The 26,456-nt window shown below is 48.2% G+C and overlaps 1 protein-coding gene across 1 annotated transcript in view; it reads right to left on the minus strand.

Moving 5' to 3' along the window:
• The window catches only part of LOC122941099 (xaa-Pro aminopeptidase 1-like), a 62,405-nt gene extending 38,395 nt beyond the window's left edge, over positions 1-24,010 (minus strand). Inside the window, exon 1 of the mRNA XM_044298101.1 lies at positions 23,922-24,010. The gene's annotated coding sequence lies outside the window, so the exon portion shown is untranslated. The remainder of the gene's footprint in view (positions 1-23,921) is intronic.
• Between the last annotated feature and the right edge of the window lie 2,446 nt (positions 24,011-26,456).

Raw genomic sequence — 26,456 nt, forward strand, 5'->3', positions numbered from 1 at the left:
TCTGGTGACCCTGTTATTCAGGAGTACCCCTGTGCGTCCGATTATCCCCTTTGGGGTTCTCATCCCCTTCTGTCTGTACCTTCCCCTATCGGGGGTTTTTACTTTTTGACATCTGACTGAGTTTTTTCTCTCTCTCCTGCTTGCCGTTTCACACTGCACACTCCCCCTCGGTTTCTCTCCCCCATCCGCTTCTCTTTCGCGCCGCGGCTCACCTCTGATCTTGCCGCCGGCGCTCCTGCTTGCCGCGCTTCGCTCCGCCCGAGATCTCGCGAGATCTCGGGCGCTTCCGCTTCCGGTTTCAGTGCGGCGCTCCGGAGTCTCGGCGCACACTGCCCTGCATCTGCTCTCCGGCTCCTGTGCTCGGCGGCCTCCCTACTTACCGGCTCCTGTTTTTTCTATCAGGTTTTCTCCCCCACTCTAGTTCCTCTCCCTGGCTGGGGAAAATCCTCACCAGCGGAGTACTTAGGGTAGGGTTAGTTTTCAGATTAACCCCTTCACTACAGATATAGAGGCGGGCTGTGTGATTATGCCCAATACAGATCTCAGTGGGCAGGGCCCTATGGAAGAGGATATGCCTCAGGCTGATTTAACCCCTTCTGGGGATGATTGTGATACAGGGACGCCCTCTGCGGATCCTTCCCTGGTTTTTCAAAATACCTTATCCAATGCGATTGCTGCGGCTATGGGATCAATGACTTCAGTCATATCCCAGTCTATTGCCCAGGCCCTTGCCTCCCATCCAGCCGCCTCTACCGCCCCACAGCCCGCTACGGTTTCTAAACCAACCGGTCCAGGGCTTGCCTCCAGAACACGCTTGACTGGTGACGTTGTCTCCACCAATGTTGGCGCGCTGGGTTCGCGCAAGAGAGCCTGTACGCGTCAGGCAGAACATACGCGCAGTTGGAAAAGTGCTAGAGCACAGCAGGATACAGCTTCCGGCTCTGAAGTCGGTTCTGATGAGGAGGCCATAGATGACGCCTTTGAGGAGGCAGAGGACGACCCTTCCGGGGTCATAGATTCTAACCCCTTACCCGGGTGCAGCTCCATGGTTTCGGCAGCAGATGTGTCCTTGACGGACCCATCAGGGGAACCTCTCTTTGACCCGGATTCCCTACACCACCCTCGGTCAGCGGAGTGGTTGCCGTTGGAGCATGTCTCCAAATATTTGGAGGCCCGCGTGCGTTGCCCCCTCTCCAAAGAGGCGCGCAACAAGCTTAGGGCTGAATGCCCCAGACCCAAAATTCCCAACAGGGTTTGCGAGACTCCAGCGGTGGACCCCAAAGTGACCCAATTCCTCACCAAATCTGGGTGGAATCCGAGGAAGGGTCTGGAGTCAGCCCTGCGTGCCTGTCAGGACAAGCTCCTGGACGTATTTGGCCCCCTGGCAAAGATTTTTGACCTGGCCGAGGCTGCCAAGGCCGAGGGTAAGCAAGTAGACCCTCTAGAGCTGCGCGAGTGGGTGCAGCGCGCGATTTGCGTGGCAGGAAACGTTAACACGTCCCTGGCCATTGAACGGCGCAAGGCCATACTTTTCAAGATTGAGCCTAAGCTATCCAACTTGGCGCTTACCGAAGCCGGTAAGGAGGCCCAGGGCCTGCTGTTTGGCGAGTCCTTTATTAAGGACTTAGGACGGTTTGTCGGTGCTTTTACAGCACTCGATAAAGCCCAGAATTCAATGAAACGGGTGTTTCACGGTAGGGTCTCTACCAGGGCCGGCAGTTTCAGGGGCCGTCTGTCCGGCCGTGCCCATTTTCAGTCCCGTACTACGGGCAGAGGCTCCTTCTCCCAGAGACCTGCGTTCCAGGAGCAGAGGCGAGAGACATCTTCCTTTTTCCCTTCCCGGGGAGGATCCTGGAGACCTAGAGGATACAGAGGAAACACTGGTTCCAGACGACCTTATGGTAAGACCAATGCCTCATTTCAATTCTTTAACTGTTTGTGTAGGGGGCAGACTCCGGCTCTTTTCCCGAGCTTGGTCACGTATCACCTCGGACCGATGGATTCTCTCCACGGTCAGGGGTTTCCACATAGAGATGACGTCTTCCCACCTATCCATTCCGCCCCCACACCCGGCAGTGCTGTCGGTAGAGAACCGCAGGCTTGTGGACTCAGAGCTATCAGATCTCTTCCGCAAAGGGGCCATAGAGCCGGCTCCGGCATCCCCTGGTGCGATAATCAGCAACATTTTCTTGGTGGCGAAAAAAGGGGGCCAGCTACGGCCCGTCATCAATTTGCGCGCTCTCAACGCATTCGTCAGGTACCGCCATTTCAAGATGGAGGGCATCCATCTCCTTCGGGACCTACTTCAAATGGGCGATTGGATGGTCAAGTTGGACCTGAAGGACGCTTATCTTACCGTCCCTGTCGAGGACGCGTCCAGGAACCTTCTATGCTTCCTTTGGAAGGACAGAATTTGGCGGTTTACATGCCTCCCTTTCGGCCTCTCTTCTGCTCCGTGGTGCTTCACCAAGCTGATGCGCCCTGTTATGGCCTGGTTACGCAGTCGGGGAGTTCGCCTAATCGTCTATCTGGACGACATCCTGATCATGGCACAGGATCATGCGGTGTTACTAAATCACCTTCGCTGGACAATGGATCTCCTGTTGGATTTGGGTTTCCTTCTCAATCAGGAGAAGTCCTGTCTCACCCCAGCTCGCGAGATGGAGTTCCTGGGGTTTCTGGTGGATTCCACGGCGGGGACTCTCAGCCTACCACCGACCAAGGTTCGGTCCATTCGGAAGGAGTTGTGCAGAGTCAAGTCGTCCTCCCAGATCCCGTTGCGTCAACTAGCCAGGATCATAGGCCTTCTAGCATCTTCTATCCAGGCGGTCTTCCCAGCCCCACTATATTACCGGGCCCTCCAGCGACTGAAGATTTTCCACCTCCGGAAGGGGGCTTCCTATGCGGATTGGATTTCCCTGGACGAGGAAACCAAGGAGGAGCTATCCTGGTGGATCCTCAATTTACAGGCTTGGAACGGCAAGGCTATTTTCGGTCATCGTCCGGATTTCGTGGTGGATTCGGATGCCAGCCTGTCGGGCTGGGGAGCTCACTGCGAGGGGATCTCAACCGGAGGCGGCTGGTCAGCGGACGAAGCGGGATTCCATATCAATGCGCTGGAACTGTTGGCAGGTTCGTTCGCAATCAAGAGTTTCACGAGGGACACGGCCAAGGCCTGCATTCAACTTCGCATGGACAACGTGTCGGCAGTGCGTTACATCAATGGCATGGGCGGTACACGTTCCACCATCCTATCTCGGTTGGCGAAGGATTTCTGGGACTACTGTCTAGACAAGGAGTTGATTGTCTTGGCGGAATATCTTCCGGGCGTCCAGAACATTCGGGCGGATTGGAGCTCTCGATATCTCTCCGACTCCAGCGACTGGCAGTTAGATCCAGCGGTGTTCCGTTCCTTAACGTCTCTTTGGGGGCCTTGCTATATCGACCTGTTTGCCTCCCGCCTGAACACGCAGCTGCCACGTTTCTACAGTTGGCGCCCGGACCCGGAGGCCGAAGCTGTGGACGCGTTCCTACAGGATTGGTCACGGGGCCTGCTTTACGCATTCCCCCCCTTCCAGCTGATTCCCAGGACCCTGATTCAAGTACGCCGTCATTCAGCGGATCTGGTTCTGCTGGTCCCTTTTTGGACTTCCCAGTCGTGGTTTCCTCACCTTCTGGAGCTGATGATAGAGACCCCGTGCCTGCTCCCGACATCTCAGACTCTCCTCCGAGGTCCGAATCACCAGCTACATCCTCTTCTCCTGGACGGATCTCTGCGCCTGTTGGCGTGTCGAATTTCAGGGGACCCTGGGAGGTCCCGGGAGTTTCGGGAACGGCTAGAGTCCTTTTGGAGAACGCTTGGGCCCCAGGAACCAGAAGATCTTACAGATCTGCCTGGGGATCTTGGGATCGCTGGTGCGTGGCTAGGGACTTGGATCCCGTTTCGGCGCCTGTGACGGAGATCTTGCACTTCCTATCTTCTCTTTTCGATCAGGGCAAGGCCTATCGCACGATCAGCCTTTTCAGGTCGGCCATTTCTGCGTCCCACCAGGGGTTTGACGGTACTCCTGCAGGGCAACATCCTTTGGTATGCCGTCTATTGCGTGGCTCTCGGATGTCTCGGCCTCCTAGGCCTAGATTTTCGGCGACTTGGGACGTGTCTTGTGTTCTTTCTTTTCTATCTTCTTGGCCTCAGAATTCAGACCTGTCCTTACGGCAACTGTCGGCAAAGCTCGTCACTCTTTTCTGTCTAATCTCCTGCAAGCGGGTGTCTGACGTCCGGGCTTTGGATTATGATGCACGCTCTTATACTCCGGAGGGGGTCTCCTTTGACATCTCTAGGAGAACCAAGTCTCACATACGCTCAGTTGCTTATCCGGCTTTCCCGGCCTCGCCTTCTCTCTGTCCGGTGGAATGCCTCAAGGAGTATGAAGCTCGCACTTCCCTTCATCGATCACGGGAGTTTTCTCATCTTTTCCTCTCTACCATTCGCCCTTTTGCCCCGGTGACCACTCCCACGCTGGCTAGGTGGATGAAGTGGATCATGGAATTGGCGGGCGTGGACACTTCCATCTTTTCGGCGCATTCTGCTAGGGGGGCATCCGCTACCTCTTTGGCGGTGTCTGGCGCCAGGTTGGAGGACATTTTGAAGTTGGCGGACTGGTCCAGAGTGTCCACGTTCAGAGAATTTTACTTTCGGCCAGGTCCTCGCGTTTTCTCATCAATCATTGAGAATTTATCTTAACTTTGAACTTGCAATATGAGCCTCCGGGTCTTGTAATAAAATCAGGTGATTTTCCTATTTCATGACGTAAAGTCATGATTTTATTAAAGACACGGAGGCGAGTATTGCCCACCCTGAGTTTCCCTCCCTATGTGTATGTTTATTATTATGAATGATGTTTATTCTGCAGATGGTATTGATTTGTTGTCATACGCAGGTTGATCTTAACTCTATGAGTTTTTTCCTGAGTAGGTTTATCGCAACCAGTTGATTTTGGATACCATGTCCCAATTTTGTTACTGTCATTTTCTGTTTTTTCACCTTTTCAGGTTGAGACCGGCCCGGTGTGCGGTGTCTGTTGGTCTACGTCGTCGGCAGTTTGGTTCCGGCCGTTAGGTTGATGTGGACAGGACGAGGAGCATCCTTCGGCGCTGTTTCCGGCTCTTCCCGTTTTCGTTTCCGGATGGAAGGCGGTTGTTGTTCCATGATGTTCTGGGACTTTTGGTTTTCCGGTTCTGTTGGATGTTCGGACTTGAGTTACAAAGAAAGAGGAGGATTTGCAGGCGGAGTGGCCTGTTATACTGGGACTATGGGGAGGGGCTGTTCAAATGTTCAATATTTTTTTTTATCTTTGCTGCTATTGGTCAGAGTAAAGAAGGAGAATAGCAATACTCGCCTCCGTGTCTTTAATAAAATCATGACTTTACGTCATGAAATAGGAAAATCACCTGATTATACAGCCACCACTAGAGGGAGCTCACTACATACAGATTATACAGTCACCACTAGAGGGAGCTCACTACATACAGATTATACAATCACCACTAGAGGGAGCTCACTACATACAGATTATACAGCCACCACTAGAGGGAGCTCACTACATACAGATTATACAATCACCACTAGGGGGAGCTCACTGCATACAGATTATACAGCCACCAATAGAGGGAGCTCACTATATACAGATTATACAGTCACCACTAGAGGGAGCTCACTACATACAGATTATACAGCCACCACCAGAGGGAGCTCACTACATACAGATTATACAATCACCACTAGGGGGAGCTCACTACATACAGATTATACAGCCACCACTAGAGGGAGCTCACTACATACAGATTATACAATCACCACTAGGGGGAGCTCACTGCATACAGATTATACAAATGTAACATCTAAGGTTTGTCACTATTTTATCCAGTCTGGACTCCAGACTGATACATTTTACCTGGTGATAAATTGTATCAAACTATTAGGATATAAATTTGTGATTCTGAAGTGTTTAGGTCACAAAAAATTATCCAGACTTTTTACATTGTAACAAACCCCCAGCTGTGTGATGTAGTAGTTCTGTACATGGTTTTCCTAGTGCCAGGTCACCGGAGGGTGCAGGACACTAAGGGTTACTATGCAAACATAGGCAATAGCTTCCCACCATAGTGAAAACTATTGTGCATGTCCCTTTAAGTGGCTCACATTCTATTGCGCGGCACAAATGTGTGCGCTGTCACGGCCTGTCATCCAGGCGGCAGAAATCCCCCGTAATAGAAGCCTTCGCTTCAGTCCTACAGGAATAGCAGTAAATAAAGTGTTTGAGCCGTCACCGGTAGAGTTGAGCGAACACCTGGATGTTCGGGTTCGAGAAGTTCGGCCGAACATCCCGGAAATGTTCGGGTTCGGGATCCGAACCCGATCCGAACTTCGTCCCGAACCCGAACCCCATTGAAGTCAATGGGGACCCGAACTTTTCGGCACTAAAAAGGCTGTAAAACAGCCCAGGAAAGAGCTAGAGGGCTGCAAAAGGCAGCAACATGTAGGTAAATCCCCTGCAAACAAATGTGGATAGGGAAATGAATTAAAATAAAAATTAAATAAATAAAAATTAACCAAAATCAATTGGAGAGAGGTTCCATAGCAGAGAATCTGGCTTCCCGTCACCCACCACTGGAACAGTCCATTCTCAGATATTTAGGCCCCGGCACCCAGGCAGAGGAGAGAGGTCCCGTAACAGAGAATCTGTCTTCATGTCAGCAGAGAATTAGTCTGCATGTCATAGCAGAGAATGAGGCTTCACGTCAGCCACCACTGCAACAGTCCATTGGCATATATTTAGGCCCAGCACCCAGGCAGAGGAGGGAGGTCCCGTAACAGAGAATCTGTCTTCATGTCAGCAGAGAATTAGTCTGCATGTCATAGCAGAGAATGAGGCTTCACGTCAGCCACCACTGCAACAGTCCATTGGCATATATTTAGGCCTAGCACACACACAGGCAGAGGAGAGAGGTCCCGTAACAGAGAATCTGGCTTCATGACAGCAGAGAATCAGTCTGCATGTCATAGCAGAGAATGAGGCTTCACGTCAGCCACCACTGCAACAGTCCATTGGCATATATTTAGGCCCAGCACACAGGCAGAGGAGGGAGGTCCCGTAACAGAGAATCTGGCTTCATGTCAGCAGAGAATCAGTCTGCATGTCATAGCAGAGAATGAGGCTTCACGTCAGCCACCACTGCAACAGTCCATTGGCATATATTTAGGCCCAGCACACACACAGGCAGAGGAGAGAGGTCCCGTAACAGAGAATCTGGCTTCATGTCAGCAGAGAATCAGTCTGCATGTCATAGCAGAGAATGAGGCTTCACGTCAGCCACCACTGCAACAGTCCATTGGCATATATTTAGGCCCAGCACCCAGGCAGAGGAGGGAGGTCCCGTAACAGAGAATCTGTCTTCATGTCAGCAGAGAATTAGTCTGCATGTCATAGCAGAGAATGAGGCTTCACGTCAGCCACCACTGCAACAGTCCATTGGCATATATTTAGGCCCAGCACACACACAGGCAGAGGAGAGAGGTCCCGTAACAGAGAATCTGGCTTCATGTCAGCAGAGAATCAGTCTGCATGTCATAGCAGAGAATGAGGCTTCACGTCAGCCACCACTGCAACAGTCCATTGGCATATATTTAGGCCCAGCACACACACAGGCAGAGGAGAGAGGTCCCGTAACAGAGAATCTGGCTTCATGTCAGCAGAGAATCAGTCTGCATGTCATAGCAGAGAATGAGGCTTCACGTCAGCCACCACTGCAACAGTCCATTGGCATATATTTAGGCCCAGCACCCAGGCAGAGGAGGGAGGTCCCGTAACAGAGAATCTGTCTTCATGTCAGCAGAGAATTAGTCTGCATGTCATAGCAGAGAATGAGGCTTCACGTCAGCCACCACTGCAACAGTCCATTGGCATATATTTAGGCCCAGCACCCAGGCAGAGGAGGGAGGTCCCGTAACAGAGAATCTGTCTTCATGTCAGCAGAGAATTAGTCTGCATGTCATAGCAGAGAATGAGGCTTCACGTCAGCCACCACTGCAACAGTCCATTGGCATATATTTAGGCCCAGCACCCAGGCAGAGGAGAGAGGTCCCGTAACAGAGAATCTGTCTTCATGTCAGCAGAGAATTAGTCTGCATGTCATAGCAGAGAATGAGGCTTCACGTCAGCCACCACTGGAACAGTCCATTCTCAGATATTTAGGCCCCGGCACCCAGGCAGAGGAGAGAGGTCCCGTAACAGAGAATCTGTCTTCATGTCAGCAGAGAATTAGTCTGCATGTCATAGCAGAGAATGAGGCTTCACGTCAGCCACCACTGCAACAGTCCATTGGCATATATTTAGGCCCAGCACCCAGGCAGAGGAGAGAGGTCCCGTAACAGACAATCTGGCTTCATGTCAGCAGAGAATCAGTCTGCATGTCATAGCAGAGAATCAGGCTTCACGTCACCCACCACTGCAACAGTCCATTGTCATAAATTTAGGCCCAGCACTAGTGTTGAGCGGCATGTCCCATATTCGAATTCGCGAAATTTTGTGAATATTCGAAAGAATATTCGTAAAATATTCGCGATTATTCAAATTCGTTATTATTTCGCATATGCGATAATTCGAATTATCGCATAATACATATGCTATGCAAAATTCACATGTGCGCTAATGAAATCGCCTTACGAAGATTCGCAACTCAATTCAATCACTAATGTATGAATGCAATGCCCTTTGCCTCTGTTCTGGGACAAGTGTAGATATTCGCATGTGCGCTAATAAAATCGCCTTACGAAGATTCGCACCTCAATCACTTTCTAGGGAATGTGAGACTTTTGGGAATCAATCGAGATACAGTGGGGGGTGATGACAGTAGTTGACAGAGTACAGATCAATGTAATCTGTAAGGTGGAAAGTAAAATAAAAAATACGAATATTCGTAAATCGACTTTTACGAAGTTCTACGTATTCGCGAATATGGTGCTATACTATATGAATGCACAGGCCTTTGCCTCTCTGTTCTGGGGACAAGTGTAGATATTTGCATTTGCGTTAATAAAATCGCCTTACGAAGATTCGCAGCTCAATTCAATCACTAATGTATGAATGCAAAGCCCTTTGCCTCTGTTCTGGGACAAGTGTAGATATTCGCATGTGCGCTAATAAAATCGCCTTACGAAGATTCGCAACTCAATTCACTTTCTAGGGAATGTGAGACTTTTGGGAATCAATCGAGATACAGTGGGGGGTGATGACAGTAGTTGACAGAGTACAGATCAATGTAATCTGTAAGGTGGAAAGTAAAATAAAAAATACGAATATTCGTAAATCGACTTTTACGAAGTTCTACGTATTCGCGAATATGGTGCTATACTATATGAATGCACAGGCCTTTGCCTCTCTGTTCTGGGGACAAGTGTAGATATTTGCATTTGCGTTAATAAAATCGCCTTACGAAGATTCGCAGCTCAATTCAATCACTAATGTATGAATGCAAAGCCCTTTGCCTCTGTTCTGGGACAAGTGTAGATATTCGCATGTGCGCTAATAAAATCGCCTTACGAAGATTCGCAACTCAATTCACTAATGTATGAATGCAAAGCCCTTTGCCTCTGTTCTGGGACGTGCCGATATTCGCATGTGCGCTAATAAAATCGCCTTACGAAGATTCGCGCCTCAATCACTTTCTAGGCAATGTGAGTAAGATCTGAGCTGTTGGACCTTTGGGAAACAATCAATTATATGTGTACTGTAATTTTGTGGGGGGGGGGGGGAAACAAAAAACGAATATTCGTTTTTACGAATATATAGCACTATATTCGAAATATTCGCGAAATCGCGAAGTTGCGATATTCGCGAAAAAAATTTGCTTTTCGAATATTCGCGCTCAACACTACCCAGCACCCAGGCAGAGGAGAGAGGTCCCGTAACAGAGAATCTGGCTTCATGTCAGCAGAGAATCAGTCTTCATATCATAGCAGAGAATCAGGCTTCACGTCAGCCACCACTGCAACAGTCAATTGTCATAAATTTAGGCCCAGCACCCAGGCAGAGGAGAGAGCTCCCGTAACAGAGGATCTGGCTTCATGTCAGCAGAGAATCAGTCTGCATGTCATAGCAGAGAATGAGGCTTCACGTCACCCACCACTGCAACAGTCCATTGGCATATATTTAGGCCTAGCACACAGGCAGAGCAGAGAGGTCCCGTAACAGACAATCTGGCTTCATGTCAGCAGAGAATCAGTCTGCATGTCATAGCAGAGAATGAGGCTTCACGTCACCCACCACTGCAACAGTCCATTGGCATATATTTAGGCCTAGCACACAGGCAGAGCAGAGAGGTCCCGTAACAGACAATCTGGCTTCATGTCAGCAGAGAATCAGTCTGCATGTCATAGCAGAGAATGAGGCTTCACGTCACCCACCACTGCAACAGTCCATTGGCATATATTTAGGCCTAGCACACAGGCAGAGCAGAGAGGTCCCGTAACAGACAATCTGGCTTCATGTCAGCAGAGAATCAGTCTGCATGTCATAGCAGAGAATGAGGCTTCACGTCACCCACCACTGCAACAGTCCATTGGCATATATTTAGGCCTAGCACACAGGCAGAGCAGAGAGGTCCCGTAACAGACAATCTGGCTTCATGTCAGCAGAGAATCAGTCTGCATGTCATAGCAGAGAATGAGGCTTCACGTCACCCACCACTGCAACAGTCCATTGGCATATATTTAGGCCTAGCACACAGGCAGAGCAGAGAGGTCCCGTAACAGACAATCTGGCTTCATGACAGCAGAGAATCAGTCTGCATGTCATAGCAGAGAATGAGGCTTCACGTCAGCCACCACTGCAACAGTCCATTGGCATATATTTAGGCCTAGCACACAGGCAGAGCAGAGAGGTCCCGTAACAGACAATCTGGCTTCATGACAGCAGAGAATCAGTCTGCATGTCATAGCAGAGAATCAGGCTTCACGTCAGCCACCACTGCAACAGTCCATTGTCATAAATTTAGGCCCAGCACCCAGGCAGAGGAGAGAGGTCCCGTAACAGAGAATCTGGCTTCATGTCAGCAGAGAATCAGTCTTCATATCATAGCAGAGAATCAGGCTTCACGTCACCCACCACTGTAAGAGTCAATTTTCATAAATTTAGGCCCAGAACCCAGGCAGAGGAGAAAGGTCCCGTAACAGACAATCTGGCTTCATGTCAGCAGAGAATCAGTCTTCATATCATAGCAGAGAATCAGGCTTCACGTCACCCACCACTGCAACAGTCAATTGTCATAAATTTAGGCCCAGCACCCAGGCAGAGGAGAGAGCTCCCGTAACAGAGGATCTGGCTTCATGTCAGCAGAGAATCAGTCTGCATGTCATAGCAGAGAATGAGGCTTCACGTCACCCACCACTGCAACAGTCCATTGGCATATATTTAGGCCTAGCACACAGGCAGAGCAGAGAGGTCCCGTAACAGACAATCTGGCTTCATGTCAGCAGAGAATCAGTCTGCATGTCATAGCAGAGAATGAGGCTTCACGTCACCCACCACTGCAACAGTCCATTGGCATATATTTAGGCCTAGCACACAGGCAGAGGAGAGAGGTCCCGTAACAGACAATCTGGCTTCATGTCAGCAGAGAATTAGTCTGCATGTCATAGCAGAGAATCAGGCTTCATGTCAGCCACCACTGCAACAGTCCATTGGCATATATTTAGGCCTAGCACACAGGCAGAGGAGAGGTTCATTCAACTTTGGGTAGCATCGCAATATAATGGTAAAATGAAAATAAAAATAGGATTGAATGAGGAAGTGCCCTGGAGTCCAATAATATATGGTTATGGGGAGGTAGTTAATGTCTAATCTGGACAAGGGACGGACAGGTCCTGTGGGATCCATGCCTGGTTCATTTTTATGAACGTCAGCTTGTCCACATTGGCTGTAGACAGGCGGCTGCGTTTGTCTGTAATGACGCCCCCTGCCGTGCTGAATACACGTTCAGACAAAACGCTGGCTGCCGGGCAGGCCAGCACCTCCAAGGCATAAAAGGCTAGCTCTGGCCACGTGGACAATTTAGAGACCCAGAAGTTGAATGGGGCCGAACCATCAGTCAGTACGTGGAGGGGTGTGCACACGTACTGTTCCACCATGTTAGTGAAATGTTGCCTCCTGCTAACACGTTGCGTATCAGGTGGTGGTGCAGTTAGCTGTGGCGTGTTGACAAAAGTTTTCCACATCTCTGCCATGCTAACCCTGCCCTCAGAGGAGCTGGCCGTGACACAGCTGCCTTGGCGACCTCTTGCTCCTCCTCTGCCTTGGCCTTGGGCTTCCACTTGTTCCCCTGTGACATTTGGGAATGCTCTCAGTAGCGCGTCTACCAACGTGCGCTTGTACTCGCGCATCTTCCTATCACGCTCCAGTGCAGGAAGTAAGGTGGGCACATTGTCTTTGTAGCGTGGATCCAGCAGGGTGGCAACCCAGTAGTCCGCACAGGTTAAAATGTGGGCAACTCTGCTGTCGTTGCGCAGGCACTGCAGCATGTAGTCGCTCATGTGTGCCAGGCTGCCCAGGGGTAAGGACAAGCTGTCCTCTGTGGGAGGCGTATCGTCATCGTCCTGCCTTTCCCCCCAGCCACGCACCAGTGATGGACCCGAGCTGCGTTGGGTGCCACCCCGCTGTGACCATGCTTCATCCTCCTCCACCTCCTCCTCATCCTCGTCCTCCTCGTCCTCCAGTAGTGGGCCCTGGCTGGCCACATTTGTACCTGGCCTCTGCTGTTGCAAAAAACCTCCCTCTGAGTCACTTCGAAGAGACTGGCCTGAAAGTGCTAAAAATGACCCCTCTTCCTCATCCTCCTCCTCCTCCTCCTGGGCCACCTCCTGTTCCATCATCGCCCTAAGTGTTTTCTCAAGGAGACATAGAAGTGGTATTGTAACGCTGATAACGGTGTCATCGCCACTGGCCATGTTGGTGGAGTACTCGAAACAGCGCAACAGGGCACACAGGTCTCGCATGGAGGCCCAGTCATTGGTGGTGAAGTGGTGCTGTTCTGTAGTGCGACTGACCCGTGCGTGCTGCAGCTGAAACTCCACTATGGCCTGCTGCTGCTCGCACAGTCTGTCCAGCATGTGCAAGGTGGAGTTCCACCTGGTGGGCACGTCGCATATGAGGCGGTGAGCGGGAAGGCCGAAGTTACGCTGTAGCGCAGACAGGCGAGCAGCGGCAGGATGTGAACGCCGGAAGCGCGAACAGACGGCCCGCACTTTATGCAGCAGCTCTGACATGTCGGGGTAGTTGTGAATGAACTTCTGCACCACCAAATTCAGCACATGCGCCAAGCAAGGGATGTGCGTCAAATTGGCTAGTCCCAGAGCTGCAACGAGATTTCGCCCATTATCACACACCACCAGGCCGGGCTTGAGGCTCACCGGCAGCAACCACTCGTCGGTCTGTTGTTCAATACCCCGCCACAACTCCTGTGCGGTGTGGGGCCTGTCCCCCAAACATATGAGTTTCAGAATGGCCTGCTGACGTTTACCCCGGGCTGTGCTGAAGTTGGTGGTGAAGGTGTGTGGCTGACTGGATGAGCAGGTGGAAGAAGAGGAGGAGGAAGCCGAGAAGGAGGAGGTGGCAACAGGAGGCAAAGAATGTTGCCCTGCGATCCTTGGCGGCGGCAGGACGTGCGCCAAACAGCTCTCCGCCTGGGGCCCAGCTGCCACTACATTTACCCAGTGTGCAGTTAGGGAGATATAGCGTCCCTGGCCGTGCTTACTGGTCCACGTATCTGTGGTTAGGTGGACCTTGCTACAGATGGCGTTGCGCAGTGCACACTTGATTTTATCGGATACTTGGTTGTGCAGGGAAGGCACGGCTCTCTTGGAGAAGTAGTGCCGGCTGGGAACAACATACTGTGGGACAGCAAGCGACATGAGCTGTTTGAAGCTGTCTGTGTCCACCAGCCTAAATGACAGCATTTCATAGGCCAGTAGTTTAGAAATGCTGGCATTCAGGGCCAGGGATCGAGGGTGGCTAGGTGGGAATTTACGCTTTCTATCAAATGTTTGTGAGATGGAGAGCTGAACGCTGGCGTGTGACATGGTTGAGACGCTTGGTGACGGAGGTGGTGGTGGTGGTGTTGGTGGTACATCCCCTGTTTGCTGGGCGGCAGGTGCCAACGTTCCTCCAGAGGCGGAGGAAGAGGCCGAGGCGGCAGCAGCAGAATAGGCCGAGGCGGCAGCAGCAGAAGAGGTAGCAGGGGGAGCCTGAGTGACTTCCTTGGTTTTAAGGTGTTTACTCCACTGCAGTTCATGCTTTGCATGCAGGTGCCTGGTCATGCAGGTTGTGCTCAGGTTCAGAACGTTAATGCCTCGCTTCAGGCTCTGATGGCACAGCGTGCAAACCACTCGGGTCTTGTCGTCAGCACATTGTTTGAAGAAGTGCCATGCCAGGGAACTCCTTGAAGCTGCCTTTGGGGTGCTCGGTCCCAGATGGCGGCGGTCAGTAGCAGGCGGAGTCTCTTGGCGGCGGGTGTTCTGCTTTTGCCCACTGCTCCCTCTTTTGCTACGCTGTTGGCTCGGTCTCACCACTGCCTCTTCCTCCGAACTGTGAAAGTCAGTGGCACGACCTTCATTCCATGTGGGGTCTAGGACCTCATCGTCCCCTGCATCGTCTTCCACCCAGTCTTGATCCCTGACCTCCTGTTCAGTCTGCACACTGCAGAAAGACGCAGCAGTTGGCACCTGTGTTTCGTCATCATCAGAGACATGCTGAGGTGGTATTCCCATGTCCTCATCATCAGGAAACATAAGTGGTTGTGCGTCAGTGCATTCTATGTCTTTCACCGCTGGGGAAGGGCTAGGTGGATGCCCTTGGGAAACCCTGCCAGCGGAGTCTTCAAACAGCATAAGAGACTGCTGCATAACTTGAGGCTGAGACAGTTTCCCTGGTATGCATGGGGGTGATGTGACAGACTGATGGGGTTGGTTTTCAGGCGCCATCTGTGCGCTTTCTGCAGAAGACTGGGTGGGAGATAATGTGAACGTGCTGGATCCACTGTCGGCCACCCAATTGACTAATGCCTGTACCTGCTCAGGCCTTACCATCCTTAGAACGGCATTGGGCCCCACCATATATCGCTGTAAATTCTGGCGGCTACTGGGACCTGAGGTAGTTGGTACACTAGGACGTGTGGATGTGGCAGAACGGCCACGTCCTCTCCCAGCACCAGAGGGTCCACTAACACCACCACGACCATGTCCACGTCCGCGTCCCTTACTAGATGTTTTTCTCATTGTTATGGTTCACCACAACAACAAATATATTATTTGGCCCAATGTATTGTATTCAAATTCAGCGGGATATAAATTTGAGGCCTAGTATTTAGGCGCTGGGTGACCGGTATGGATTTAGTGACAGAATTAGACTTGGAAATGCACAGAAGCGTGTGTGTGAAGTTATTCTGAATGACCCTATGTGCACCTTCAATATTATATACCCTTTTAGGGATAGATTTCAAATAGCTCTGATATAGCAGAAACCACTAAATTATGAAATTGCTAAATTGGGAATTGTACTTCAACCCAGAACAAAAAATGTGCTTTGACGGACACTAAATATCTTGCCCAGCAACAACAGTACAGCGGTGGGTAACGAGAGATTTAGAGGGATTTAAATTTGAGGCCTAGTATTTAGGCGCTGGGTCACCGGTATGGATTTAGTGACAGAATTAGACTTGGAAATGCACAGAAGCGTGTGTGTGAAGTTATTCTGAATGACCCTATGTGCACCTTCAATATTATATACCCTTTTAGGGATAGATTTCAAATAGCTCTGATATAGCAGAAACCACTAAATTATGAAATTGCTAAATTGGGAATTGTACTTCAACCCAGAACAAAAAATGTGCTTTGACGGACACTAAATATCTTGCCCAGCAACAACAGTACAGCGGTGGGTAACGAGAGATTTAGAGGGATTTAAATTTGAGGCCTAGTATTTAGGCGCTGGGTCACCGGTATGGATTTAGTGACAGAATTAGACTTGGAAATGCACAGAAGCGTGTGTGTGAAGTTATTCTGAATGACCCTATGTGCACCTTCAATATTATATACCCTTTTAGGGATAGATTTCAAATAGCTCTGATATAGCAGAAACCACTAAATTATGAAATTGCTAAATTGGGAATTGTACTTCAACCCAGAACAAAAAATGTGCTTTGACGGACACTAAATATCTTGCCCAGCAACAACAGTACAGTGGTGGGTAACGAGAGATTTAGAGGGATTTAAATTTGAGGCCTAGTATTTAGGCGCTGGGTCACCGGTATGGATTTAGTGACAGAATTAGACTTGGAAATGCACAGAAGCGTGTGTGTGAAGTTATTCTGAATGACCCTATGTGCACCTTCAATATTATATACCCTTTTAGGGATAGATTTCAAATAGCTCTGATATAGCAGAAACCACTAAATTATGAAATTGCTAAATTGGGAATTGTACTTCAACCCAGAACAAAAAATGTGCTTTGACGGACACTAAATATCTTGCCCAGCAACAACAGTACACCGGTGGGTAACGAGAGATTTAGAGGGAATTAAATTTGAGGCCTAGTATTTAGGCGCTGGGTCACCGGTATGGATTTAGTGACAGAATTAGACTTGGAAATACACAGTAGCGGGTGTGTGTGAAGTTATTCTGAATGACCCTATGTGCACCTTCAATATTATATACCCTTTTAGGGATAGATTTCAAATAGCTCTGATATAGCAGAAACCACTAAATTATGAAATTGCTAAATTGGGAATTGTACTTCAACCCAGAACAAAAAATGTGCTTTGACGGACACTAAATATCTTGCCCAGCAACAACAGTACAGCGGTGGGTAACGAGAGATTTAGAGGGAATTAAATTTGAGGCCTAGTATTTAGGCGCTGGGTCACCGGTATGGATTTAGTGACAGAATTAGACTTGGAAATACACAGTAGCGGGTGTGTGTGAAGTTATTCTGAATGACCCTATGTGCACCTTCAATATTATATACCCTTTTTGGGATAGATTTCAAATAGCTCTGATATAGCAGGAACCACTAAATTATGAAATTGCTAAATTGGGAATTGTACTTCAACCCAGAACAAAAAATGTGCTTTGACGGGCACTAAATAACTTTCCCAGCTACAACAGGACAACGGTAACGAGAGATTTAGAGGGATTTAAATTTGAGGCCTAGTATTTAGGCGCTGGGTGACAGGTATGGGTTTAGTGACAGAATTAGACTTGGAAATACACAGTAGCGGGTGTGTGTGAAGTTATTCTGAATGACCCTATGTGCACCTTCAATATTATATACCCTTTTTGGGATAGATTTCAAATAGCTCTGATATAGCAGAAACCACTAAATTATGAAATTGCTAAATTGGGAATTGTACTTCAACCCAGAACAAAAAATGTGCTTTGACGGACACTAAATATCTTGCCCAGCAACAACAGTACAGCGGTGGGTAACGAGAGATTTAGAGGGAATTAAATTTGAGGCCTAGTATTTAGGCGCTGGGTCACCGGTATGGATTTAGTGACAGAATTAGACTTGGAAATACACAGTAGCGGGTGTGTGTGAAGTTACTCTGAATGACCCTATGTGCACCTTCAATATTATATACCCTTTTTGGGATAGATTTCAAAGAGCTCTGATATAGCAGGAACCACTAAATTATGAAATTGCTAAATTGAGAATTGTATTTCAACCCAGAACAAGAAATGTGCTTGAACGGACACTAAATAACTCGCCCAGCTACAGCACTAGGGACAGATTTAGCTGGATATAAATTTGAGGCCTAGTATTTAGGCGCTGGGTGACCGGTATGGATTTAGTGACAGAATTAGACTGGGATATGGCCAAAAAATGAACAGACTATTGCTGGTTAAATGCACTTGGTGTGACAGCTTCACCCTGATGTAGGCTTTAGCCAAAAAACAACCACACCATTGAGGGTTAAATGCACTTGGTGACAGGCGCAGCTTGCCCCTGATTTTGTATATGGCCAAAAAATGAACAGACTATTGCTGGTTAAATGCACTTGGTGTGACAGCTTCACCCTGATGTAGGCTTTAGCCAAAAAACAACCACACCATTGAGGGTTAAATGCACTTGGTGACAGGCGCAGCTTGCCCCTGATTTTGTATATGGCCAAAAAATGAACAGACTATTGCTGGTTAAATGCACTTGGTGTGACAGCTTCACCCTGATGTAGGCTTTAGCCAAAAAACAACCACACCATTGAGGGTTAAATGCACTTGGTCGCAGCTTGTGCTGGCGCACCACAAGACACAAAATGGCCGCCGATCACCCCAGAAAAATGAGACTGACAAACGGTCTGTGCAGCCTAAAAACAGTGAGCAATTGAGGATCAGCAGCTCAATGATCCACAGCTGCAGATCGATCAGTTAATCAAGTCCTTTGGAGGAGTTAATCTGCCTAATCTCGCCCTACTGTCGCAGCCGCAACCTCTCCCTACGCTAATCAGAGCAGAGTGACGGGCGGCGCTATGTGACTCCAGCTTAAATAGAGGCTGGGTCACATGGTGCTCTGGCCAATCACAGCCATGCCAATAGTAGGCATGGCTGTGATGGCCTCTTGGGGCAAGTAGTATGACGCTTGTTGATTGGCTGCTTTGCAGCCTTTCAAAAAGCGCCAAGAAAGCGTCACAAAAGCGCGAAGAAAGCGACGAACACCGAACCCGAACCCGGACTTTTACGAAAATGTCCGGGTTCGGGTCCGTGTCACGGACACCCCAAAATTCGGTACGAACCCGAACTATACAGTTCGAGTTCGCTCATCCCTAGTCACCGGTGATTATCGTGTCACCCAAATGGCAGGTTCTGCGCTGAACCGGTCATTGCCGCAAACTGCAGAGGAATCAAACGCCACATTACACCCAGCAGAGCAATAGTCTGCAGAGTGGCGGGGGATGGTACTATATAGGGGCACGTTCTGACCTAATATTGCCGCTGCTGATTACATAGCACCCGCTGCCGACCCAAAGAAGTGACGAGCACAGGGCTGGAGCCGCTGGAGTGGTTCCCTCTTAAAGGGATATGTACGTCATATCCATAAATATAGGTTCTACTGCTGGGAATTACGCCTATCTCCAGAATGGGGGTCCTCCTAAACCGCGTCCCTCAGGTGGATACTAACTGCTCCATCCAAATGGGAAGGTGGGACCTCTATTGTGGTCGGCTGTCAATGAGGTTATTAATGGTTGTCCGAGGAAAGTTCTGCCATGTTGAATGCACTTGGGCACACAAATCATCAAGATCCGCTGCTGGCTGATTAGAGTTGATCGAGTATCCTAGTGCTCGGGGGCTCGGGCCGAACACATCGTGATATTCGGGTGCTTGACCGAGCGCCCAAGTATAATAGGGGTCAATGGGAGAACCCGAGCATTAAACCAGGCAGCCCCTGATCTGAAGAAAATGTCAGAAATTGTTGGTAACACCACTGAAGTGGTTCTATAACAGCACGGGGAGGATGTCTGGATGCATCTTGGACTCCCAGGTCGCTGCTGGGAACTATGTTGTCCGAATAGTACGCCGCTTTTACATAATGACAATAATATGCACAAAACCAAGGTTAAAAAAATCTATTTTAGAGGAAAAATTGATAGAAAACATTCTTTCCTAAATATTTACTTGTATATAAAGTGCAAGTGCTGCCAAAAATTACAAAGAAGAGGCACTCCGATACAACCTGTATATCACATACAGGAGGGCGTCATACACACCCTTTAAAAATTATGATTGAAGGCCTGCTGGTGACCCTCAAAAACATTAGGACTAAGTGCCTGCTGATCTGACCACCTAAAACATTCTGGGCGGTGGCCGGATGCCGCTTTGGTGACTCTAGAGCCAATGGCACTGATTCCCCGTTACTCGTAGTTTACAATGGTTTTGAGCTGAAAACTATCAACTTTCGATGTAATTCTCAGCTCAAAACCATTGTAAACTACGGTTAACGGGGAATCAGAGTTTGATTCCGGAGAGGGAGCCTGAGAAACGGCTAACACATCCAAGGAAGTCAAGCAGGTGACGAGCAAATTACCCACTGCCGACTCGGGGAGGTAGTGACGATAAATAACAATACAGGACTCTTAAGATGCCCTGTTATTGGAACGAGTAATAACAAAATTACAGGGAATGTCACTGGGGTATTTTGGATGAGGAAACGTTAGACAGGAGAGGCCCTGCTGCCGATTTGTTGACTCTAGATAACTTCTGCCTGATCGCACGTCCCTGTGACGTCCACATCCATTTGGATATCTTCTCTATCAACTTTCGATGTTCTTTTATGCACCTAACATGGTGACCACCGGTAACGGGGAATCATTGTTCGATTTCGGAGAGGGAGCCTGATAAACGGCTACGGCTACTACTTTAAAGCAAGGCAGCATGAGTTGCGGGCCTGCAGGTGAGATGACCCTATAAAAGATTTGAGTTGTGGGCCTGCAGGTGAGCTGACCCTGTAAAACATTATATGCGAGTGCCTATGGGTGAGCTGACCCTGTAAAACATTATATGCGAGGGCCTGCAGCTGAGCTGACCCTCTAAAAGATTTGAGTTGTGGGCCTGCAGGTGAGCTGAGCTGACTCTATAAAAGATTTGAGTTGTGGGCCTGCAGGTGAGCTGACCCAGTAAAAGATTTTAGGTGCGGGCCTGCAGGTGAGCTGAGGTGGAACCGACAAACCCAACTTGATTTTGATGGCTGCATTAATCTGCAGGTGACCGTCATACAGCTCCACAGATTTCTTTCCATCTGCATCTTTCTAAACAATCTGTGGCCTCAGTCTTTTATCCAGACTCAGTCATTGTGCCACTATGTGGCCTCCTCATGCTGCCATCTCCACACCATGTCACCTTGCCACAAATTTTTATCACTATGCTGATGCTGCTTAAAAGGCCTTAAGGCCCCCAATCTAATTAACCACTTCACATCTGGGCCATTTGCCCCCTTACTGACCAGGCCTAATTTAGCAAATCTGACATATCTCACTTTATGTGGTAATAGCTTTGGAACACTTTTACTTATCCAAGCCATTCAGAGATTGTTTTCTCGTGACACATTGTGCTTCATGATAGCCATAAATTTGAGTCCATATATTTCACCTTTATGAAAAAATCCCAAATTTACCAAAAATGTTTAAAAATTCGCAATTTCCAAAATTTTTATTTCTCTGCTTTTAAAACAGAAAGTGATACCTCATAAAATATTTATTACTTAACATTCCCCATATGTCTACTTTATGTTGGCATCATTTTGTAAATGTCATTTTATTTTTTTAGGACGTTAGAAGGCTTAGAATTTTAGAAGCAATACTTAAAATTTTTAAGAAAATTGCCAAAACCTACTTTTTAAGGATTCAGGTCTGAAGTCACTTTGTGGGGCCTACATAGTAAATACCCCCATAAATGACCCCATTGTAGAAACTACACCCCTCAAGGTATTCAAAACCGATTTTACAAACCTTGTTAACCTTTAGGCTTTTCACAAGAATTAAAGGAAAATTAAGATCAAAATTTTAAATTTTACTTCTTTGGCAGATTTTCCGTTGTAATCCATTTTTTCTTTAACACATCGAGGGTTAACAGCCAAACAACACTCAATATTTATTACCCTGATTCAGCGGTTTACAGAAACACCCCACGTGTGATCGTAAACTGATGTAAGGGCACACGGCAGGGCGCAGAAGGAAAGGAATGCCATACGGTTTTTGGAAGACAGATTTTGCTGGACTGGTTTTTAGATGCCATGTCCCATTTGAAGCCCCCCTGATGCACCCTTACAGTAGAAACTCCCAAAAAGTGACCCCATTTTGGAAACTAGGGGATAAGGTGCCAGTTTTATTGGTACTATTTTTGGGTACATATGATTTTTTGATCATTCATTCTAACACGTTATGGGGCAAGGTGACCAAAAAATTGGTTGTTTTAGCACAGTTTTTATTTATTTATTTTTACAGCGTTCACCTGAGGGGTTAGGTCATGTGACATTTTTATAGAGCAGATCGTTACGGACGTGGCAATACCTAATATGTATAGTTTTTCTTATTCGTTTAAGTTTTACACAATAATAGCATTTTTGAAACAAAAAAATAATGTTTTAATGTGTCCATGTTCTGAGAGCTATAGTTTTTAGTTTTTTTTTTAAATGATTTTCTTATAAAGGGGCTCATTTTTTGTGGGATGAGGTGACGATTTTATTGGTACCATTTTGTGGGACATATGCCTTTTTGATCACTTGGTGTTGCACTTTTTGTAATATAAAGCGACAAAAATGGCTTTTTTTTTAGACAGTTTTTATATTTTTATGGTGTTCACCCGAGGGGTTAGGTCACGGCTGAAGCTGTCGGTGACTTGCGGAAATGCGCACACACGTGGCGCACCTTCACCAGTAGCTTAGGAAAATTGGGGTATGTTTTTAGAAACCGCTGAACCACCAGGTTGAATACGTGGGCTAGGCATGGGATGTGTCTAAGGTTGCCCAGCTCCAAAGCCGCCGCCACGTTACGGCCATTATCAGACACAACCATGCCTTAATGCTCGCCTTCTTCATATTAAATGTTATAAGCGACCGTTTATAGGAAAAATGTGGCTCAACCAAGGCCTCTCAGCTGAAGGATTCTGTGCCTCTCAGTTTGTGACAAGTGGTGATAACTGACACGTCAATGTACAGGAGGCATCGCACAATCATCCCACAAGACTTGTTCCAATTTTTTAGGTTTCATGTGGCTAAAACATGTTGCTTTCAATCTGCCTTTTATGCCCCTCCCACACGCCACAGATTGGAGCTAGGTGCTAGAAAATCTCATTATCTGCAGATCTTAGCGACACCTGCTACTTCCTCCATTTCCATAACCTTACGGCTTCTCCTTCATGTCGTTACAATTTATATGTTAAAGGGGTTTTCCCATCACAATGATCACTGTTAAATGTATTTTCTAAATACATTTTATTACCCAATTCCCACCCTTTTTGAGAAAATAAGTCCCCTCTTACCTGATGTTGTCTTTCGTCTCCCCTGGTTACGGCCACCTCTCCTGTCGAATCCCGCCGGGCCGCGCTTGCGCAGAAGACTAAAGATTCTCTCCCTGCCGGGCCGCGCAATGTCCTGAACGCGCACGCCACTGTGCATGCGCCATGATGACTTCTTCCAGGCCAGTATAGTACAGAGCCGCGAACACGCACTCCGGCTCTGGACTATACAGGCCAGGAATAAGTCACCATGGCGCATGCGTGCGCGTTTAGGACATTGCCCGGCCGGGAGAAAAACTTCAGTCTTCTGCGCAAGCGCGGCCCGGCCGGGAGAAGACGTCACTCAAGCCCAGTCGAATCCAGGAAGTGAACGTCGCGCTGGACGAAGGTAAGTATGAAAACTGACGATGGAAATACCCCTTTAATGAGTGTAAATAAATCATTGTATAATTGTATAATGTGAAAGCTTTTAATGTTCTAATTGTGTTTCAGTTCCTCAAAATTTTCAAGATCTCTGCTTGCTGAAAAGCCATACAGACCTCTCGCTGAGAGTTTCTACGCTTATATACTGGACGTTTGCAGTTACAGTCTATCTAGAAAATCCAATCTGAGCCAAAAAAAGCTTCCATAGGGCCGACAACAACAGGATTCTATCGCCAGTCCCGACAGTTGCTACAATGTATCAGTCTGGAGTCCGCAATGTTTAGTTCTCACACTGGACTACATTCCCAACAGACACTGATCTGACAGCAATCGAGTGCTTGAGAATGGTGAGTAATGTACATGCAGAGTTACAGAACTTTCCATTCTACCTCGATTCAACCATTTATATAAAACCGTCAGATACATAACGGATGATTCTCACCCCTTTAAGGTCCGTTCGTCTTTACTCCGCTGCGTTCAGTTCACCAGACAGGAGTGAATCAGACTTTACCCCTTCTGAGAAGAAACTGCAGCCGCCTTGGTGAACCTTGGACATGACAACATCTCCTTATATCACATGTGACCGGTGAAGGCGTCTTCTTGTCTCCACTATACACCAAGTCCAGAAAGGAGGGGGGACAGGGGCGCCCCAATATGCACGGAGCGTTAGCTCTTAGGTACACTCCATTGTAATAGATTGACATGTCATACAGACGGTCTAGGGTACATTATATCTTCTGTCATGTTCTTCTATATTCCAGTCATCCTTTCCTTTCTGGGAAAGCTGGGTGACAACCAATATGGCGGTCACAAGAGCTTCCATGAGGGCTGTCACCTAGCTTTCCCAGGATCCTGAATGTATTGATCGGTACCTTAGCCATATATTGATGAAAAGAGCCGTTTGCTGTATATTAGATCTGCAGACCTTACAGTAGTATTGGTTGTCACCCAGCTTTTCAAGACAGATATAACTAAGGCTTCTTTCACACCAGCATTTTTACTGGATCCGGCAGGGCTCAGCAAAAACGCTTCCGTTACTGATAACACAACTGTCTGCATCCATTAAAAGTCTATTGTGGCAGAGAAAACGGATTCGTCCCCATTGACTTGCATTGGGGGCCATGCCGGATCCGTCGCAAAATGGGTCTGCATCCATTCCGCAATTTTGCGGAACAGGTGCAGACCCATTTATTTTCAATGGGGCGGGAATGTGCTGTCCGCATCCGCATTTGCGGATCCGCACTTCCGTTCCACAAAAAAATAGAGCATGTTTCTATGAGAGTGGCGGCGATGTGCGGTTAGAAAAAATGCGAAATGCACATTGCCGTTGTCCGTGTTTTGCGGATCCGCAAAACACATTTGGATGTGTGAATGGACCCTAAGGCCTCTTGCACGCAAACGTTTTTTTATTTGCGTTCCGTTTTTTTGCATTCCGTATACGGAACCTTTCATTCCAATAGATCCTCAAAAAAAGACTGAAGATACTCCGTATGTCTTTCGTTTCCGTATTTCCTTTCAAAGATGGAACATGTCCTATTATTGTTCGCATAACGGACAAGGATAGGACTGTTCTATCAGGGGCCAGCTGTACCGTTCCGCAAAATACGGAATGCATACGGACGTCATCGGTATTTTTTGAGGATCCGTTTTTTGCGGACCGCGAAATACTGAAAAAGCCATACGGTCGTGTGCAAGAGGCCTAAGAAAGGGCTTAATAAAATAGAAATGTGACGCATTCATCATGCCAACACTAGAGGGCAGCATATACCAGCCCATCTATGCAGTACTATGTGCATACCGCTACATGGCGGCTGTATACGGGCATGGTGGGGGGGGCAGCTGAGGGCCACAGGGGCTTAGTTACCCTCAGCATAACGTTAATGAGATCACAATGTGACAGCTCGGAGGGAACCATGACCCGTAAAAAAGGAAATCAATAGACGTAAAAACATAATCAGGGCTGGTTTTAAGTCCTTCATCTGCAGGTGACATTTTAATCCGTGACCCACATTCCCAGTGTCTCCGAATAAAGGGACATTTATTCTTCTTCTAACAGCCGATCAGCAACCGCCATAAGTGACATTAGAATTACGTCTGTCAGAAAACGCCAGAATGAAGCCCCCCGACCTAAGGAAGTAACGCAGGGGCTCCCAGTATCGCCCAGTTTACCTCTTTGCATCAACCCTATAGATACTCAGGTGATGCACCAGGCGCCACGTCCCGTGAGAAGAACAGCTCTAGATGTAAGTCGGCAGAAGAATAAAACCGTTCAGCACGTGGCGCGTTCTTAGAAACCGTGTCCAGAAAAATCACCTTTTGCAGATCATACGTCATCCCGTACGCTCAGAGACCCGGAGAAGGTGACGAGGGTCTGGCGTGGCCCAATCCGTATCAGTATACGTTGTCTAAATCAGCAGGCGCCAACCACTGGGCCGCGGATCGTCTGGTGCTGGTCCGGAGTTGTACTGCGGGGACGGGAACTATTGGTGCTTGTGCCCCTCCGTTTAGCCTCATTGGCTGAAGACCGCGACGCGTGAGAAGTATTAGACGGTGCGACAGTGCAGGATGGTCGCAATGACATCATCACGCCACCAGAGACCCAGCACAGGAGGTCGAGGTGACATTCATGACCGCCAGCGCCAAAACGCAGATAGCAAACTGCAAGAGGCCTGCACTGCATAGAAATGAATGAAGGGCGGCTGCGCATGCTCAATTATTATTATTAACGCGCCAGTCATTCCATAGCGCTGTACATATGAGAAGCGGTGCACATACATAATACCGACGACGCGACCTCCGTTCATTTCCCTGCTCTGTTCTCATTGTAGGTGTGGGTCCTAGCGATATGCCCCCATTGTCTGAAATGGGAATACCCCTTTAAGTACTTTTTTTTCCTCATCTCAAAAAATGAATCTCAGACAGAAATGGCTCAAACGGATGCCAAATGTGTATAATTGATGCATAGTATGTTTTTTTG

Source organism: Bufo gargarizans, chromosome 6, assembly GCF_014858855.1.
Source record: "Bufo gargarizans isolate SCDJY-AF-19 chromosome 6, ASM1485885v1, whole genome shotgun sequence".
Taxonomy (NCBI): Eukaryota; Metazoa; Chordata; class Amphibia; order Anura; family Bufonidae; genus Bufo; species Bufo gargarizans.